This window comes from Epinephelus moara, chromosome 20 (genome assembly GCF_006386435.1).
Source record: "Epinephelus moara isolate mb chromosome 20, YSFRI_EMoa_1.0, whole genome shotgun sequence".
NCBI lineage: Eukaryota > Metazoa > Chordata > Actinopteri > Perciformes > Serranidae > Epinephelus > Epinephelus moara.
The window spans coordinates 1,140,520-1,155,036 of record NC_065525.1 but is presented as its reverse complement, the minus strand read 5'-3'; the positions used below and the strand labels follow the sequence as shown (position 1 = coordinate 1,155,036).

The following is a 14,517-nucleotide window of genomic DNA, read 5'->3' as shown; positions in this document are numbered from 1 at the left end:
GTAACTGAACTAGAAGCTCAGAGAGGCGTATAGGACTGCGTCTCCGAGTCCTGGTCTCAACTCTGGGTTGTCAGGGATTTGATTTACTAATAAAGTTTGCCAGGTTCCTAGAAATGAGAGCAGCTCCATCCAAAGTGGGATGAATGCCGTCTCTCCTAATAAGACCAGGTTTTCCCCAGAAAGTTTGCCAATGATTAACGAAACCCACATCTTGTCTATACTGACAAGCTAGTTGAGAAAGAGGACATCCATTTTGACCAAAAAGATCAAAGAATATGCCCTACCAGAGGGACAGAGAAAGGCTGGCTGGCTGGCTGGTGAAATTGTCCTGTCAGCTATTGGTAGCATCAAGATGGGATATAGGCCTATACCTTTTATCCATGTGTGGGATTTGAAGGTCTTGAACAACGGATATGTTTACTGCATCCAAAATCATCAACCATCCCACACCCAACCTCACAGAACTCAACCACCGATCTGTCACACATCTCGCACAAACAATAACAAATGACTCGGATCACCCTCTCAACCCACACTTCACATTGCTGCCGTCTGGGCGCAGATACAGGACCCTGAGATGGAGACGAGCGCACTTCAACAAGAGCTTTGTCCCGTCTGCCATCTCTGCACTTAACAACCTCCTCCAATAACATCATATGGACGTAGCCCTCCTGAGTGTGATATATGTGTCGGTTGTTCATGTCTGGTGGTGTTTGTGCATTGTGTGTGTATGTTGTTCAATGTTTGGTGGTGTTTGTGCATGGTGTTTGTTGGTGGTGTTTTTGTGTACCCAAATATTGTTGTGACAATTTGTGAAAACAAATTTCCCCATGGGACAATAAAAGGCTATCTATCTATCAAGAAAATGCCTGGGCTAACCATTTCAAAACTTTTAATCTGGATCAGGGTTATCTGGATAAGACTACATCTCAAAATTGTGTATTTAAAAACCTGATTATGTGAGCGTACAAAAATGGGATACGAATTTGATCATCTTATCCTATTCAGAATCCAGATCAGATGTTTTTGGGTATTTCAAATCACACACTCACAACAAGCACAAATCATGTATGTATGCACCAAATTAAACAGAACAACCTCAGCTAAAAGCTCATGTAAACCATTTTACCTACACCAATATCAACATCAAGCAAATTAATAACAACATATAGGCAAGGCAGGCCCCTTGGCTGTTTTGGAGAGTAGGCTACAATTAGAAAATGCTTTGAGAAGCAAAATATAAAACATTTATGGAAAACTATGAAGGGAATGGCTGACTGTTACTCAGAAAGTAGTAGTAGGTAGTTAAACAGATTTTGCAAATCAAGTGAACATGTTTTCTCTGGGTTTGAGGGAATTAGTCAGATCATAATATTCTCTTGCACCTAGACTGATAGAATTCTGTTTCTGTTGAACAGGTCAGCATTTTTAAACGCCTGAATCAGAGGAAGGCTACAAGTCCAGATAATCACAGTACATTTATTTTGGCAACATTTGCAACTGAAATGCGGAACTGGTTGTAGATTGTTTGTTTGTTTATGTATATTCAGTTTTATTGATTTTTTTTTACGGTGGCTTTATTGCATTCATTAAAAAAATAAAATTTCCCTGTTTTTTTAGAGGAATTATCTCAACTGTTGAAATTATTATCTCATAAAAACAGGGGGAAAAAATTGTTTTAGAAAACATATCTCAAATGTTGACATAATTATCTCATAAAAACAGGATTTTTTAAATTTTTAAATGAATGCAATAAGCCACCGTAATTTTTATTGTTGAATTTTTTTATTTTAAATCTTTTTTTTCTAATTAGGTGTGAGCACTGCATAACATAAGGTGCTGTAACTTGAGTCGAAACACCTTTTTGGGAGGGGAGGAGGGCTTACTTTCTGATCCCTCTGCTGTGAAAAACAGTTCTACTTTTGGGACAACACTGGAAGTTATGCCATGAGTAAAATTGCTTCCGACAACCTTTTTTTGTTTTAATTTGCGGATGCAAAGCTCTTTATTGATCAAATACTTGGAATTAAACCGACTTTCTCTAACTCTGTGGCGGATGGATATGACGAGTCTTAATTTTCAGTGGAGGGATCTACCTGGACACTCGAAAATCCATGGATTCACCGAGCTGCCGCTGGAGAGGATTCTGCTAGGTAGAAAAACGTGTGACAAATGATTTCATGAAACTTTATCATTTGTTAGTCTTATTTGAAACACAGGTTATCCCACTGAAAGCTTAAATCATTCTATGTAATGTTGTTCGCTCCAAAAGATCAGGAAAAGTTGTATGTGTGCTTGTTTGTTCGCGCTTTAGCTTCAAAGCTAAATGATAGGCAGTTGGTAAACAGTTTTCGGCACACACATGAACCACGGGCAACCGTAGCTTCATTTACAAACTTGTTGCTAACAGGGAATGAAGAGTAATGACCAAATAAACTTCTAACGGGCCCGACGTGAAAGGTAAATCTACTTGCTGGTTAATGCACACACCTGGAGCAACAGCTAACGTTACCTAGCTAGCCTGCTAACTGACGTTAGCCTTTTCTTATTTCCTGGTGAATGTGGCCACTTCAACAATGTAGAAGTCGTGTGTTCACGTTAGTGCTGACCTTCGACTTCATTTTGGAAAATCGAAGTTTTTGAGCCCAAAACGATTTTAAATCGAAGCTTCGACATTGCGCCGGAGGGTGGGGGTGGGGTGCGCTGAGCTGGCTCGCTAGCCGCAAATTAGCCGCTAGGCTACAGGGAACAGTACCACCACAAGAGCGTTGTGAAAGTGTTGTAAGTTGTTGTTAAATAAATTGTAGACATTGTTGAATAAGTGTAAGAGGTTTTAGAGGTACCTGAGGAGGTGTCAGAGGTTTTACAGATCCTTTGGGAGGTTATAGAGGTCCTCGAGCAGGTTTTAGAGATCCTTGAGGAGGTATTTAGGGGGCTTTGAGTAGGTATTAGTCAAAGTCAAAGTCAGCTTTATTGTAAGTTATACAATATGTACAGGACATACAGAGGATCGAAATTGCTTTTCTCTTCAGACCCTCGGTGCAGACAGTACACTTGACACAACATGCAAATATAAAATATAAAATATAAGATATAATAAGTAGAGGCATAAATAAAACCTGAGCTAAAAAGAGTTATACTCAAAAAAGTAAAAAGGCACAGTGGTAGCGACAGTGCAATACGAGAAACAGATCAGTAGTGCAAAATTGAGCTTATGGACTGGATAAAGTGTATGTGTGCATGTATAGTTCAGAGGTATAGTATAGTATAGTATAGAGGCACTTGATGAGGTTTTAGTTAGGGCTGGGCAATTAGGCAAATCTCAATTATAATTACAGCCTCCCACAATTATGAAAACAAGATAAAATTATTGTGCTGCATTCCATTTTGCAGTGATGCTCTGGTTTTGTCTTGTTAGTAGTCGCACCCTATCCTTTGTAATGATGTGCTCTCAGGCATGCTGTGGCATGTTTAGTTCAGCTTGAGCCAAGATGACCTAGAGAGAGCCTTTGGTCCACATGAAAGGTTTGAAGCAATTGGAAACACTTAAGTTTCAAGGAGTCAGAAGAGGAACAACAAAAAATACTGTTCCATTGTTAAAGACCGTTTTTTTTTTAAAGTTAAATAAATGCATGATGTTTAATACGTCAATTGTGTCTAATAACCGTGATCTCAATATTGACTATAATAAAACCTAAATGTGTTCCTGGCATCTTGATACACTGGCTGATTTTATCCTGTCTTTCCCCAACAGACAAATACACACAGTTACCCTGGCGGACAGTAACAACTCAACTAAGGTGAGTCTATAGTTAGGAAGATTGTTCTTGACACTTTTATCATTCAGCTTAGCAGAAAAGTACGGAGCCCCTAAAGTTCCACAAAGAAAAAAAATATATATCAAGCACACGAGATAGTAGAGATGCACCGATCCGCTTTTTTTCAGTTCCAATCCAATTCTGATATATATGTGCTGATACCAATCCAAAAAACGGTATTAGAGCTCTTTTTTCTTAAATATTATCATTATTGTTGTTGTTGTTGTTGTTATTGTGTAGGGCAGGGGGTACTCAAATACAAATCTTAAAGGTCCACAAAGAAATTTTTCAATGAGTCAAAGGTCCATTTATTTAAGTGCTGGGTTTTTGCCCAAATCCCCCGTCTCTCTTGTAGGGACTAATATTATGTCATAGTAATATTATTTCAATTATTAATATAATTTTTACCTTTTGAAATACAATCACACAATATATCTCTGTAGAATAAATTTTTTCATCTGTCTAATGTGGTCTGGATTTGGAAATATCAGTAATAACACCCTTTTTCTGTTTTCATAAGCAAAATATAGGTTTTACAAATCTATAAGTGGGTTAAAACAGCTTTTGCTATAATGTCTTAACACTCTTTCTGAGGTGTAAGTGGAAAAAAACAGAATCAGCTGTTAAATACTATTTCACTTTGTTTTCTCAGACAACTGTCTGTCTTCAACTGAGACAGTGATCAAACTGAGCAAGCAAGTGTTGAGCACAACAAGTGCATAGGGAGAGTCGCCCGCGCTCGTCACAGCCCCATGCATGCGGATACTGAGTTGTACGCTCTCGGAGCAGAAATAGGCCCCAGCTGTGAGTTTTCTGCTTGCGGTGACTGTTCTGTGCGCTCCTATCACTGGTTTATATCTGCTCGGGTGTTGGCATTTAAACGCCATAAAACCAACTCCATTTTATTTTCTTGAGTAGGCTACTTTACTGTCAGCTTGAAAACGAAACTTAACGCATCCCCTGCCCTCGTCCGCCCCTCCCCCTGTGTCAGAGGAGAGGAGAGGAGAGGAGAGGAGAGGAGAGGAGAGGAGAGAGAAAGTGCACTGCAGCTTGAGCTCCGCTGACGTACCGGAGCAGAGACGTCCATCTGCCCCAGTTCTGAAGCAGTGGCGGCAATAATTTAGCAGCGCCGTGCCGCCGCTTCTAAATGAATGTAGCGGAAACACTGCATTTCAATGGAAAAATGACAGGTTAACAAGAATTGCTGGCCAATGAAAAAGTAACCTAAATGACGCCCCTTGCATTTAATTAACAAGGTCCCATGGCCAGGGAGGTTCAACCAACCGTAAGTATTTCTATTAATTGCTTTTTTAAATTAGCAAGTGGAGCCATACCAGTGTTGCACTAGCCCTAATGTTTATGACTGACTGATTTTTCTTTTTTGGATTGCTTAGGTTCATCGAGGTCTGTGGACCAGGACAGGTCAACTAGTCGTGAGTATCTCCAGTAACAGAAAGGACAGGTCAACTAGTCGTGAGTATCTCCAGTAACAGAATTCCAAAGCAATCAAATCACTTAGTATCTGTCATTTATGTTTCTTTTTTGGATTGCTCAGGTTCATCGAGGTCTGTGGCCCAAGACAAGTCAACCAGTTGTGAGTATTGCAATTAACTGAACACTTAAGCATTCATATCACTTAGTATCTGTCCCGAATGACTGGCATCTCTGGTTTGACTTGCTCAGGTACACCAAGGTCACATGGCCAGGGAGGTTTAACCAACCGTAAGTATTTCTATTAATTGCCTTATTTCAAATCAGCAAGTGGAGCCATACCAGTGTTGCACTAGCACTAATGTTTATGACTGACCGGGACAAGTCAACTAAATGTTAGTATTTTAGGTCACTGATTGCCAAAGCATTCAGATCACTTAGCATCTTTCATTTTTGACTGATGTCTCTGGTTTGAGTTGTGCAGGTCGACCAAGGTCCCAAGGCCGGGGAAGGTCAATCAACCGTAAGTGTTTCTACTAATTTTCTATTTCAAATTGCAAGCGTAGCCCTAGCAGTGTTACACTGGCAGTAATGTTTACGACTGACTAACTGATGTTTATTTTTTTGGATTGCTCAGGTTCATCGAGGTCCGTGGACCGGGACAGGTCAACCAGTCGTGAGTATTGCCATTCACTGAATACTGAAGTATTCATATCACTTAGTATCTGCACTGACTGACATCTCTGGTTTGATTTCCTCAGGTACACCAAGGTCCCATGACCAGGGAGGGTCAACCAACTGTAAGTATATCTATTAGTTTCATATCAGAAACTAGACACTAGTACAATTGCTCTTGACTGACAACATTTACAAGCAGAAAATATACCTGTTTTTGCCTTTATTCTAAAAAGACCATTAATCAAATTGTGTGATAAATTATTTTATTTATTCATTTATTTATTTGATTGACAGCACTTCTTTTAAAGTAGATGCGCTTCTCCTTCCCTACAAAAATGTGGGCTTTTCAAATGTGAATGCATTTCCAATCCAGCCCTGCAAAGTGTTGGCTGATTTGTGTGTCAAAATGACTCTTGGGAAAAGGGCCTGTTGTTTCTGGTTTTTGTACATACATTCCAATTCCATCTGTTGGCTACACCACACTTTATTTCTGTTCACTTAGATCCTCCAAAGAAAAGGTCTTTACATACTACAGAGAAGTTCCCCATTCCAGAAGGGAGTAAGTATAAAAAAACAAGAGAATTTAAATGTCTCACCTAAAGTTATTTCCAACTGTTTAGCAAACCTGCAAACTTGTTGCTGTTTGGCGAAAATCAAAGGTGTCAGTTTCTGTTGTTTTAAACCTGCTTATTAAAGTGGAGGTAAGCTTAGAATGCAGTGGCAGCTCACCTATGGTGGACAGAACTTTAAGGTGTACTAACTATTCTCATTTTAGTGAATCTAGCTGGTTTTAACTGAGTATTTCCAAAGTTCTGGCCAGCCTCTTCCAGAATTATAATTATTTTACGTGTTTCTGAAATGATTGTTAAATGTGGGAGGATTTCTGCTAATGTAGGGTTATGTTTCCCTTATCTTGTCATTTTTTGGACATGACATGAAGTGCATTTCAATCTGTATTTCTTAGACATCACAGTGCTAACAGTCTCTGGGTGGTCTAGCCATGTTTTTCAATGTCTTTTTTCCTAAGATTATGTTCCCAAACTGTATTTTGTTTTTTCTTTGGTCTTAGGAGTTGTAAGGTATTCAGCCAATTCAATCTCTCTTTTTAGTCTTGGATAATAAACAGGTAACAGGCTGCAGCGAGGAAACAGCTGCTCTGACAGGGATAACTGTGCAATTTTTAATAGTACTAGAGCACTGCAAATGTGTGCAAATCTGAACTCCGTCAAAAGTCGCTCCAGCTGTTAAAGGTGATTGACAGCTCTAGCTCTGCTGCGCTCAACAGAAGCAGATGTCGCGCCACATGATGCCGCAGAGGAGAGGATGGCTCCTCTGTCACTGGTTTCCTAGCGTTTCTCCTCGGTGGGAGGGACTTAACTTAGACGCAAGGAAAGGATGCAAGGAGAGGAAACGCGGATGCAATTAAGAGACTCTGGAAGCAGCCCTCGTAGACCTGTGTAAAGAAGGATGTGTTTGCACCCTTTCACTGTGTCAGTTGCTATGTGCGTATTCAACAGTTTATCTGTGATGTTATTCATCACACCAGTTAATGTAATATCAGCCTTATAGTAAGAACAACAGCTGTATTACCCCAGACTCGCCATATGCTAATTTGGCTATGGTTTGGATTTTATAGTTTCAAGGATGAGGCCTACAGTGGCATCATCATTCCAAATCCCTATTTGCAGTTTAAACCAGAAATTTGATTCTAGACACGTAAACAATGTAAACCAGGGCTATTCAACTGGCGGCCCGCGGGCCAGATCTGGCCCGCCAATCAAGTCAAACCGGCCCGCCAATAAGTTCTGTTTTAAAATGGAAAACCTGAAGAAAAAAGTCAAAAGCAAATAACGGACATTTTTTTCACAATAAATCCTTCAAACTAAAATGCTAATGTTAGTTTATCAGACAACATCCACTGTTCATCACTGACTGTAAAACTACCTACCCTTCCTCTCACTGTGAACTGAGGGAGGAAATGATCACTTTTCTCCGTGTTTGCAACCACATGATAGCCGACGTGTTTCTGCTGGATGATGGGTTAGTGTCAGAGATCAGAGATGTGCTTTTTAAGAGACATCTTTCATCATTTGAATGTGTTTAATCTGGGACTATAGGGAGGATAAAACAGGTGAAAAACTAACTGATCTGTTCATCTATCAATCACTTGTAAATGATTCACTGTTTTATTTTTACCCTCACAGAAATCCTACTCATTTACAATACATTTGTTTATTTTACCAGGACTAAATTAAGTTACTGTCTGTTTACTTTTGGGGCTATTTGTGTTGCAAAGAAAATGAAATTAAACAATTTTCTTTCTATGATTATTTCGCTGCAAAAACTCCAAACCTTACCAAGAATAGTTGTCTTATTTCTAGTAAAAATATCTCATAACACTTAAAATAAGACACAATCACCTAACAAGTAACTTGGTTTTTAGACATTTTTCACTAGTTTCAAGTGACTTTTTACTTGTTAATGGCCCTGTAAAATCAAGATCATGGTATATGCCTACTGACTTCCTATGTGTGTGGCACTAAGAATAATTAAGACCTGAGCTCAGAGCGGTACAGAGGCTCTATTGCATATAACCCTAACATTGTTATTATTCCAGGGCAATCTGCCTTCCCATGTATGGAAATAAATTAACTTTGCACTTAGGTCCAGTCCTATGCCAAACATCTTTGACTGGCATTATGGGCTTATAGTTTTGGTGGTTGCATCAGAAAGCGTCGGGAGTTTTAAAAAATCAAAAAACAAAATTCATCATAAATAAGTCATACGTGCTAATCACTTTGCAACTTTTACCAGAATGTAAGCTCAATTAAGCAGAAATGTACAGATGCAGGGATGCAAACCTGTCATCTCAGTGAAATTCAACAAAGTTTTGAGATCAGAATAGATGACTTCGTAGTATGGGATTCAAAGGCTGTTATTTTGAAGAATCTTGTTTTGTTGGGTTAATTTTTTTTTTCTTTTTTGTCTGATACTTGCAGCTTGGGGATACCTCTTCGAATTACAACCCGGTTCCCAGTGATGTCCTTCAGCATTTTCAGATATCAACCACAGTATGCCTGAAATGCCAAAATACTGGAGAAATAGATTTATGAGGTTTGTATTTCTGCTCATTCTCTTGAGTTTTGCCCAGTCTCCCAGGATTATTAATTTTTTGAATGTCTCTGAAAGGGTGTTTAAATGTGGGAAAATTTGTCTTTGTTGTGTTATGAACTTTTTTTTACCAGCACTTTTTTCCTCAAAAGACTTGGTGGTTAATAGGGTTGGGACTCGTTAGGATTCCGATTGCTTACCGATTCCTTCCTAACGGTCCGATTCCTTACCGATTCCTCTTACTGATTCCTATTCATTATACTTGCTATACTTAAACAAGTATATAATAAACACAAATGCAATCATACAAATAAAAAAAACTTTATTCTAACTGTTGCACAGTACAATTAGATGAAAACACACATTTGTGTGTGGTGTGTATTTCAGATTTAGAGCTTGTATCATCTCCCTGAGAATATATAACAACAAAAAGTGATTCTCTGATTTCTACAGTAACACTATTACCTCAAATTAACCACAGCAATGTAATAAAAAATACTTATATGCATTCATGCTTGGNACTGTTATTTACGTGACAATACCTGAACAGAACACACACCGCTCCCCTTGCTGGAAGCCTTGGACCTCCCGCCGCCAGCCTCCGCCTGGATTAAACGCTGAAAATTAAATAAAAGAGGGAGACAGGTTTTTCCTATTTTATCTTATTTTGTTATATTTCTCCCTCTTCCCTCGCTGGAAGCCTCAGACCTCCCGCCGCCCGTCTCAAACACACCGCTGAGCACCCCCGGCCTGTTAAATAGCCAGTAACCATAACAACTGTGTGACACAAACTCAGTGCTTTAGTCATTAAATAATGTCGGGCTCGGTCAGGTTCGGAAAGAAATATGCGGCCCGTGCCGCATTCTAATGGAAATGCATGTGACTTTTTTTTTTTTTTTTTTACAACCTAGGAACCGTTTGCAGGAACTGTTACTCCAAATGTGATGGAACCGGTTCCGGAACCAGAACTTTGGACCCGGTTCCAAAAAAGAACCGGATACAGATCCCAACCCTAGTGGTTAAGTTTTATACTTGTTCCAAAAGTGTTATTATATATATGTTAAACTGTTATTATAATTATGGTGGAATGTTATAGAAATAAAGAGAGACTGCTTTTTCAAATTCAGTGTTTACATGTGGTTTTCAATATGTCCAAAATGTAATTATCAGTGAAACTTGATTTTGTACAGATCATATTGACATCGGTAAATATTTATCGGCCATAACCGCAATTTTAATGTTATCTGTATAGGCTACAATTTCCATATCAGTGGATCCCTTGTATGTTGTGTGTTTTCGCCTTTCACACTGTTAAACAGGGTTGCCACGTGTCTGGAAAGAACTTGAAAGTGAATGAATTAAAAAGATAGAAACGAAGAACTTTAAAGTGCTTGGATTTACCAAAAGGTCCTTGATTTTGAGCTTTGTGTGGTCTGTCAACTTTGAACGATTCAACAATTTTGGGGCAAGAAAACTGGATATTTTTCTACCAAGATGTAGACAATTTTTGGCAACAAAAACCGATATTTCTAACGAGGCACAGATTTTATGGTGACAACTGGGCATTTTTATTGAGACATCAAATATTTTGTGGTGACTAAACAGCATTTAGCAAGACGACAACGATTTTCTGTGTAAATTATTGGTCTTTAATTGTGAAACAATTCTTCTTGAACTGTTAAATTACAAAGAGTGGCAAACCTGGTTTAAGTCAGTCACACATTTTACAAAATGTGAGATACAAGCACTTTGCTAAAGTTCAATTTTAGAATTTTCATGTTAATACACTGAGATTGAAGTAATTGCTTTCTGGAGTGGTCAGTTTTGCTATGGATGATTGAACAGCTGTCTGTATTTATTGATCTTCTGAATTGTCATTTAGTTGTTGAAGTCAATGCATTTCACAAGAGCTTGGAAGGCACTCCTTTTACTGTTCACCTCTGCCACCTAATTTCATCAGACTAAACTGAGGTCCATACTGCATTTAAGGTTATCTTCATGGTCAATCTGTAGTGGTTCTAAAACAGGTTAAGGGCACCCCCAGAGATCTTTGAGGGTTCTTTTCTCACAGAAAAAATGATAAAAGCAGTCATGACAATTGGTCTTTTGCATCTTCTCAGGATATCTTTTGGACGTCCTGTGGATGTCTAGAAATGATGTCTGCAGTAAGTACTTTCAACAACAGTCTTACAACGTCCAGAAAAGACTTAAAAAAAACCCCTTTAAATCGGGCTGTCCTGAAAACGTAATCTGGACGTCCAGAAATAAAACGTCCTACCAACGTCTAGAAAAGACGTATAAAAACTTTCATTCTGACTCCCAAGAAGACGTCTTCTGACGTCCAGAAGGAAACGTCCTAACAACGTCCAAAAAAGATGTATAAAAAACTTTCATTCTGGCTCCCCTCAAGACGTCTTCTGACGTCCAGACAGAAACGTCCTAACAACGTCCAGAAAAGACGTATAAAAAACTTGCATTCTGGCTCCCCTGAAGACGTCTTCTGGATGTCCCGAAATTATGTCTTTTAGACGTGATCTGGACTACTTTTTGCTCACTGGGTAGGTCTCGGCTAACTGGCCCACTGCTAGTCTCAGGAAGATGAATTTAACAATGAAATTGTGGAGAATCCAACTGTAGCGGGAGCAGATGTGTAGTAGGAACGTATGTGTGTACCTAGTTATGTGGGGAACATATAAGGAGACGGAACGGAAGTATGTAGGTGATTGAATGAACGGAAAATAAAGCTAACTAAAGAGCTACGTACGTCTCCCATCTGGATCTTCACACAATCCCTGAGCAAGGCATGTTACATGGTGTCCGAAGAGTGCTGGATCCCGTCTCAGAAGAAAGTTTCGGAAGAAGTTTTCGGGCGAGTTAAATAAATAAATAAGCTGTGTGCAGTAAATAGCTAGTTAAACAGACGGCGAAGGAGCGTCTTTACACGGGATGTCAATAGACAGCGACGGGGAGCTTGTTCAACAACAACAAAGAGAAAGAACAATGGATTCCCTTTTTTCCATAAGCCCACCAGAAAACTTTGACTTCTCAGACTTTGCCAACTGGCCCAACTGGATTTGCTGTTTTGAAAGGTTTCGAATGGCGGCCGGACTCAACAGTAAGGATGAAGAATATCAAGTTAACTCATTAGTTTATGCTATGGGTGATAAAGCTGATGACTTTTTGAGCACACAAGTCTTAAGCATTGGAGATTTAAAGAAGTACAAGGCAGTAAAGGAAGCCTTTGTTAAATACTTAATATGCAAATACAACGTGATCTATGAAAGGGCTCATTTCAACAAGAGAAGCCAAGAGCCAGGACAATCAACTAAGGCCTTCATCTCTTTAGTTTATAGTATAGTTTATAAACTAGCAGAACATTGTCAATATGGACCTCTGCAGGATGAGATGATCAGAGACAGGTTGGTGGTAGGAATAAGGCATCACGGCCTGTTTGAAAAACTACAAATGGACAGTGGATTAACATTGGAAAAAGCTGTTACCACGATAAGAAAACATGAAGAAATTAAGAAACAGCAACCCATAGTGAGAGAGACAAATGCTACAGAACAGAAAGAGGCAAACGTGGACTTACTGAAATTCAAGAAAAAGTCACACAGAGAACACCAGACAGGGAAGACAACCTACGGAAAGGGACAAAAAGATTTCCAAAAAGGACAGAAAAACTGTGGACAATGTGGAAAAGGACCAGTACACTCCCTGAACAACTGCGCTGCACGGGAAACAGAATGCATAAAGTGTCGGAAGAAAGGACACTTTGCAGCTGTTTGCAGATCAGGTAGAGTTGGTGCAGTACTTGAGGAGGAAGAAGAGGTCACTCTTTTCCTGGGAGCGGTGTCCACAGGAAAGAAATGTGAAACATGGAAAAACACACTGAAAATGAATGGCCAAGACACCACCTTTAAGTTGGATACAGGGGCGGACGCAACAGTCATCCCAGCTACTGCCTACTCAAAAGAATGGCACAGCCCACTCACCAAAGCAACAATACCACTGTGTGGGCCCAGCAATGAACCTCTAAAGGTGAGAGGTCAGTTCGATGGAGTCATGGAACATAAGGACAGGAAAACGACACAACCAGTGTATGTGGTACAAAGGCTAGCTACACCTCTTCTTGGTTTTCCAGCAATCTCATACCTGAAGCTACTGCATCTTGTTGACAGTGTTCGAGAGCTGGAGTCCGACATGAAAAAACAATACCCCAAGGTCTTCACAGGTCTGGGCTGCTTAAAAGGGGTGTACAGAATTAAGCTGAAAGAGGACAAGCCCTACGCATTGTCGCTGCCACAGCGTGTACCTCTACCATTATATGACAAGGTCAAAGGGGAGCTCCAGAGAATGGAAAAAATGGGGGTAATTATGCCCATCGAAGAGGCTACAGAATGGTGCGCAGGAATGGTTGTGGCACCAAAGCCCAGAGAAAAAATCAGAATCTGCTCTGATATGACCCATCTGAATGAGTACATCTGCCGAGAGAGACATATCCTGCCAGCTGTTGACGAAACCCTGGCCAAGCTTGCAGGGGCAACCATCTTTACAAAGCTGGATGCTATGGCTGGATTCTGGCAGATACCCCTACATCCAGAATCAGTCCTGCTGACGACGTTTATCACCCCTTTCGGGTGATACTGCTACAAGAGACTGCCGTTTGGGATTTCATCGGCACTCGAACATTTTCAAAAGCGGCTAACACAAATGCTGACAGGGCTGGAAGGGACGGTATGTCATGCTGATGACATCCTCGTCTTTGGATCAACGCATGAACAACATGACCACAGGCTGCACAGAGTGTTGGAGCGGCTCCAGGAGGAGGGCCTGACGCTCAACAACGACAAGTGTCTGTTCGCTGTCAGCAAGGTCATATTCCTGGGCCACATCGAGACCTGCTCAAGACGGACAATGAGTGGGTATGGGGGAGCGTGCAACAGAGAGCGTTCAACGAGCTGCGTAAGGAACTGAGCTCACCAACAGTTCTGGCACAGTCCTGCCTGAACAGAGAGACAATATTTGCTGCGTTGGAGGTGAAGCTTAGTGAATTAGAAGCGCGGCTCCGCACCATGGAAAATCATTCAGTAGCAGCAGTAGTTAGCCAGTCCCCTGTAGCCAGTACAGAGCCACATAGCATAGCCTCCGCTAGCGGTCCTCCGGTAACACCCGTTCAGCCGGGAGGCTGGGTAACTGTTCGTGAGAAGTGCAGCTCCAAGCCGAAGCCCACAGCTCACCACCAGCCTGTTCACATTTCCAACTGCTTTTCCCCACTCAGCGACACACCCGCTGAGGATAAAACTCTGGTTATTGGCAGCTCTATTCTGAGGAGCATTAAGTTGGCAACACCAGCGGGCATAGTCAAATGTATCCCCGGGGCCAAAGTGGGCGACACTGAGTCAAATTTAAAACTGCTGGCTAAAGCTAAACGTAGATTCAGTAAGATTGTTATTCACGTTGGCGGCAATGACACCCG

General features: G+C 40.5%; 2 long non-coding RNA genes across 3 annotated transcripts; both read left to right on the top strand.

Annotated features, from left to right (window-relative positions):
- Positions 1-2,069: 2,069 nt before the first annotated feature.
- Positions 2,070-5,542, top strand: LOC126407446 (uncharacterized). Of its 2 annotated transcripts, none has more exons than XR_007571786.1 (4): positions 2,070-2,153; positions 3,755-3,800; positions 5,374-5,412; positions 5,502-5,542. It is a non-coding gene; the product is annotated as an uncharacterized LOC126407446 (long non-coding RNA). The 2 variants fall into 2 exon arrangements; XR_007571787.1 differs by lacking the exon at positions 2,070-2,153 and adding an exon at positions 2,324-2,460.
- LOC126407449 (uncharacterized) lies at positions 5,542-7,058 on the top strand. The gene is made up of 3 exons (XR_007571790.1): positions 5,542-5,772; positions 5,887-5,925; positions 6,011-7,058. It is a non-coding gene; the product is annotated as an uncharacterized LOC126407449 (long non-coding RNA).
- The last annotated feature ends 7,459 nt before the right edge of the window (positions 7,059-14,517 follow it).